Here is a 6,179-nt window from a genome sequence, read left to right as displayed (position 1 = left end):
TAGCGCCCGCCCGTCCCCCCGGGAGACAGCCACCCACCCCCGCCAAGCACTCCTGCGCCACGGCAACACGCTCTTTGTTCCCAAAAATACTTTATTTATAACAATATATCCATTATCTATAACATGATCCAAAAATAACAGATATACATTTTTACTTTACATTCCTTTGTTTTGTTTTTTTTTTAATAAAAAGATTTATATTCTCTTCCATTTACAAAGGGAACACAGATCTAATTCCTTTAAAAAATAGAACAATCAGGTCAAAGTCGTTTCCCCTCCAGTTTGGACGCGCTGCAGTAAAGCTGAACCCCGCAGGGTCTTTGGGTGTTCTGACAATCTTTAGTGGAACATTCCTTGGCATGTGTCACTCACCCTTCTCCAGAAAAGTGTATTTCACACTGTACATTCAAAATTCAGGAGAAAGATTTAAATCCCTTAAGTAAGCAAAAACGAAGGCTACTGGTATTTCTGTCTTTTTTATAAAAGAGTTTAAAAACCTCCCCAGTCGCTGAAGCTGGGTGTAAGCGGCCAAGGGATGCTTGGAGCTGGTGTGTCCCCGAGGGGACGGGTTATTGCTGGTCTCAGACACGTTACAGACATTACGTCGCAAAGAGGAGTGTGTTGTACCTCACACACTGCTTTTCCCAGCCCCATAATGAAGGGCTGTCCCTCCAGAGAGGAGCAGGGGGATGGGGAGGCAGTTTCCAACCAAACGCCCAATCCCTGGTGGTACCACTAGGAGAGCCTTAGGAAAAGGAAAAAAAAAAGAAAAAAAAAAAAAGGAAAAAAGCATTGTATACAATATCATTGGATGGAAGGGGAAAATAAAACCTGAGAGAGCATCGTGCTGCCCTCCAGCTGGCAGCTAAGCCCCTACCATCACCCCAGGTCAGCGAGGAATGGGGCTCACTCCCCGGTGACCAGCTTGCAGGCTGGCTCCTGAGGTATCACAAATACACCTACCCTCAAAAAAGAGGCAAAGAGAGAAGAGAGCTGACTCCGTTTTAAAGTCCAGGTTTGTGTGACTCTGCTCTTCCTCCCCCTTCCCTCCAGGGACGGGTTTCTCATTCGTCTGCTGCGCTTTCCGGCTGCTATTACAAGGGCAACAACCACAAACACCTCTCATCTTGTAAACACAACTATGGAAACTTCACACACGACACGCGGAGCGATGCATGGGTGCCAAGACACCTGCGACATCACACTTTAAATTAAAGCAGCCTGGAGAGAGTTGTTGATTTGGTGTTTTTTTTTCCTTCCCCCCACAGCAGATGCAATAAATCAACACGTTCACACAAAAGCTGTCTCAGTATCAGGAGGTTTCCTCTGCACCAGTCCTGACGTACCTGCAGCATCTACAAAGCCCAGCAGAGCAAAGCGGGGAAGGGAAGTTGGCAAGAGTGAGGTGGTGGAGCTGTTCTTCATGCAAGAGAGCGACTGGAACCTGTCAAGCTCTCCCTGGGGGCAGATGAGGAGAGAGTCAAGAGCTTGTGGGTGAGGATTAAGGGGCAGGCTGATGTGGGTGTTTATCACAGGCCACCTGATTAGGATGGGGAAGCTGTTGAGGCCTTCAGCAGAAAGCTGCAAGTAGCCTCGCAATCACAGGCCTTGGTTCTCATGGGGGAGAGTATCTGCTGGGAAGGCTACACAGTCACAGGAGGTTCCTCCAGTATATTGATGATAACGTCCTGACTCAGGTGGTGAAGGAGCCAACAAGGAGAGATCTGCTACTGGACCTAGTTCTGACAAACAAAGAGGGACTGGTGGAGGACATTAAGGTTGGGGGCAGCCGTGGCTGCAGTGATCATGAAAAGGTAGAGTTCAGGATCACGGGTAGTACGCACAAACAACAAATAGGATTGAAACCTTGGACTTCAGGAGGGCTAACTTCAACTTCTTCAAGCAACTGCTTGGAGAAATCCCATGGGATAGGGCTCTGGAAGGTAGGGGAGCTCAAGAGAGCTGGTTGTTGTTCAAATACCACTTCTCCAAGTTCAGGATCTGCGCATCCCTAAGAGCAAGAAATCAAGCAAGGGAAGCAGGAGACCTGTGTGGTTGAGCAGGGAGCTTCTGAAAAAGCTCAAGTGGAAGAAGGCAGTTTCCAGTGTGCGGAAGAAGGGACTGACCACTGGGGAAGATGACAAGAATGTGATTAGAGTATGCAGGGATGGAACGAGGAAAGCCAAGGCCTCCTTGGAATTAAACCTGGCAAGGGATGTCAAAGTTAACAAGAAGGGTTTCTTCAAGTATATTGGAGGCAAAAGGCAAACTAGAGAAAATGTGGGCCTGCTGTTGAACGAGACGGGTGCCCTGGTGACAGAGGATGCAGAGAAGGCGGAGTTACCGAATGCTTCCTTTGCTTCATTCTTTACTGCTCAGGCCAGCCCTTGGGAGTCCCAGACTTTGGTGGTAACAGAGAAAGTCTGGACGAAGGAAGACTTCCCCTTGGTGGAGGAGGATCAAGCTAGAGAACAGTTAAGTAAACTGGATATCTGCAAGTCCATGGGTCCTGACGGGATGGACGCGAGAGTGCCGAGGGAGCTGGCAGAAGTCATTGCTGGGCCGCTCTCCATCATGTTTGAAAGGTCCTGGAGAACAAGGAGCCCGAGGACTGGAGGAAAGCCAATATCACTCCAGTCTTCAAAAAGGGTAAAGAGGAAGACCAGGGAAACTACAGGCCAGGTGGCCGAGAAAATGTGGGCCTGCTGTTGAACGAGACGGGTGCCCTGGTGACAGAGGATGCAGAGAAGGCGGAGTTACCGAATGCTTCCTTTGCTTCATTCTTTACTGCTCAGGCCAGCCCTTGGGAGTCCCAGACTTTGGTGGTAACAGAGAAAGTCTGGACGAAGGAAGACTTCCCCTTGGTGGAGGAGGATCAAGCTAGAGAACAGTTAAGTAAACTGGATATCTGCAAGTCCATGGGTCCTGACGGGATGGACGCGAGAGTGCCGAGGGAGCTGGCAGAAGTCATTGCTGGGCCGCTCTCCATCATGTTTGAAAGGTCCTGGAGAACAAGGAGCCCGAGGACTGGAGGAAAGCCAATATCACTCCAGTCTTCAAAAAGGGTAAAGAGGAAGACCAGGGAAACTACATGCCAGGTGGCCCCACCTCCATCCCTGGAAAGGTCATGGAACGGCTCATTCTGGGTGCATATGGAGGAAAAGAAAGCTATCAGAAGTAGTCAACATGGATTCACCAAGGAGAAATCATGCCTGACTAACCCGAACAGCCTTCTACGTTGGCATGACTGGTTGGATAGATGAGGGGAGGACAGTGAACACTGTCCACTTCAACTTCAGCAAGGCTTTTGACCCTGTCTCCCACAGCATCCTCATAGGTCAGCTTAGGAAGTGTGGGTTAGATGAACGGACAGTGGGGTGGATAAAGAACTGTCTGAAAGACAGAGCTCAGAGGGACACAATCAGTGGCACAGAGTCCACTTGGACTAGCAGTGTTCCCCAGGGGTCAGTACTGGGGCCAGTCTTGGGCAACATATTCTTCAATGACCTGGATGAAGGGATAGAGTGTATCTTCAGTAGGTTTGCTGATGACACAAAGCTGAGAGGAGTGGCTGACACCCCAGAAGGCTGTGCCACCATCCAGCGAGACCTGGGCAGGCTGGAGAGTTGGGCAGAGAGAAACCTGATGAAATTCAACCAGGGCAAGTGCTGCCCCTGGGGAGGAATAACCCCCTGCACCAGGACAGGTTGGGGCTGACCTGCTGGAGAGCAGCTCTGAGGAGAAAGACCTGGGAGTCCTGGTGGACAACAGGATGGCCATGAGCCAGCAATGGGCCCTGGTGGCCAAGAAGGCCAATGGCATCCTGGGGGGCATCAAGAAGAATGTGAGCAGCAGGTGGAGGGAGGTCATCCTGCCCCTCTGCTCTGCCCTGGGGAGGCCCCATCTGGAGCACTGGGACCAGTTCTGGGCTCCCCAGTTCCAGAAGGAGAGGGAACTGCTGGAGAGGGGACAGCAGAGGGCTGCAAAGATGATGAGGGGCCTGGAGCGTCTCTCTGATGAGGAGAGGCTGAGGGACTTGGGTCTTTGTAGTCTGCAGAAAAGAAGACTGAAGGGGGATCCGATCAACACCTATAAATACTTAAAGGGTGGGTGTCAGGAGGATGGGGCCAGGCTTTTTTCAGCAGTGCCCAGTGACAGGACAAGAGGAAATGGGCACAAACTTGAACAGAACAAGTTCCATCCAAACATGAGGAGGAACTTCTTTGCTGTGAGGGTGGCAGAGCCCTGGAAGAGGCTGCCCAGGGAGGTGGTGGAGTCTCCTTCTCTCATTCAAAACCCTCCTGGACACGTTCCTGTGGGACCTGCTCTGGGTGGCCCTGCTCTGGCAGGTGACTGGACTAGATGATCTCCAGAGGTCTCTTCCAACCCCATATCATTCTGGGATTCCGTGAAGAGCTGTGTTCTACTTTCTTTCTTTGCAAAACATGAGTAAGAGGGTCAGTGTAACTGGGAAAAAAAAAAGACTTTTTTCTTTTGGAAACAGATGCCAAAATCTGTCCAGAAGTGTTTTTTTTTTATTCTATACTGTTTATTCAGATCGCTTTTACAGCGGAACAAAAGCTTATCTGGAGATCTCTTACTGCCTTTCCAGCAGTCTATACCAAGAGCTCCTGCACAATGGCAATGCAAAGTAGTACCCAGCCCTGACACCAACACACACCAGGGATCACAGCCAGCAAAGTTCCTGAACCCTGGTGTTACTGCTGCACGGTGGGGGGGGGGAGTTGGTTTGGGGCTTCCCCCTCCCCCCCCACCAGCAGAACCACCTTTCCTCACAACATCTTTTACCGTGGGCGGGTAAGCCCTGTAATACAGGACACATGAAGACAAGAATTATCTCTGTTTTTCCCTCAACTTCTGCATCCACTATAACTCAGAGGAAGGAAAAAACAGCAAGACTTTGGTTTTCCTACTCTTCCTTCCCCTGCAGCAGTTGATGCTCTGCTGACAGCAAGGATTCACATTCATAATCTGAAAGGCAGCTTAAAGAGGTCAAGAACCTAATAATGCACCCCACTTAAAAAAAAAGATAAGGAAGTAATTTAAAAACATTCCTGCTGAATGGCCTTCTTCAATAGCCCCGCTTCACAGCAAATGCTATTCAAACCCCTAAGCTGCAGCATCACAGGAATGTACATATCACCCTTAGGGAGCCTCCCCTTAAAGCTTGTTTTCCTGATTCACCCAGGTGCATCACAGGCAAACACAAGCAACAAAAGTCAGGCCTTCATCTTATTTTATGAATAAATCCGACCTTCTATGTCTCTAAGAATACTGTAGGTTTCATCTTCACAGTAATGTGTTTAAAGGATCTTCAGAGAAATGGAAATGGCCAGGAAAGGTAACACCCTCTCCCAATATTACGGTCACTAAGAAACACCGCAGGACAATTTCTTTGCTATTTAAAGGTTTTTCTCCCAAAAGAGACAAACCTTTTCCAGAAGGAGGTGAAAAGTCTCATGGTTTGCGTCTGTTAAGGTTCATGTGAATGGGGGCAAGATCAAGTAAAATAAAGGCAGTGCAAAGGTAGACAGAAGAAATTCCCCAGAAGAGAAGACAGGATCATACCTCTCCCCCAGAGCTGCACAACAAAGGGACTTCACACCTTAAAAAACAGCGCCTACCAGAGAAAATTCCTTCTCCTCTGCCACACCAAGCTCCAGGCCTACACTATTTCCAGGAGGGTGATGCACCCTGCTGAAGATACAGGTATTTCATTCTCCTGCAATGCCTTTCACAGACTCCTACAGAGCAGCAGAGACCACAGCTACTGGCTGCCTTAGCGCTTCATAGTAACACCGATTTCAGTGCTGTGCAAGTGTAACATAAATAAAACCCCTCTAGCAAAGGGATTTGGGAACTCCCTCACAAAGTTATTTTCTTATGAAAGCACAAGAATTACAACTGGCCACTGGACAATTAAATATCATACCAGAAAAAGAAGGAGGGTAGATTAAAAAAAAAAAAAAAAAAAAAAAAAAAAAAAAATTTGCAACATGAATGAAGGAATATATTAAATTCTTCTTGCCTCCGAGGATTTATTTCCCTCTACTCCTTACTTCTTTTTCTTTCTTTCCTGAACACAACGAGGACAAAACCTATAGGGAAAAAGAAGCAGTAATTAGTTCCTGAAGTAAACAACACATAGCCCAAGAACT

At 48.4% G+C, this 6,179-nt stretch overlaps 1 long non-coding RNA gene across 1 annotated transcript; it reads right to left on the bottom strand.

Moving 5' to 3' along the window:
- Window positions 1-71: 71 nt before the first annotated feature.
- On the bottom strand, window positions 72-2,659 carry LOC106900834. The gene is made up of 2 exons (XR_001414209.1): window positions 964-2,659; window positions 72-745 (listed from the first exon to the last, which is right to left on the bottom strand). It is a non-coding gene; the product is annotated as an uncharacterized LOC106900834 (long non-coding RNA).
- Between the last annotated feature and the right edge of the window lie 3,520 nt (window positions 2,660-6,179).

Source organism: Calidris pugnax, unplaced genomic scaffold (genome assembly GCF_001431845.1).
Source record: "Calidris pugnax isolate Ruff unplaced genomic scaffold, ASM143184v1 scaffold1156, whole genome shotgun sequence".
In the NCBI taxonomy this organism is placed as follows: Eukaryota; Metazoa; Chordata; class Aves; order Charadriiformes; family Scolopacidae; genus Calidris; species Calidris pugnax.
The sequence above is the reverse complement of the archived record's forward strand: the minus strand, read 5'-3'. Positions and strand labels throughout refer to the sequence as shown.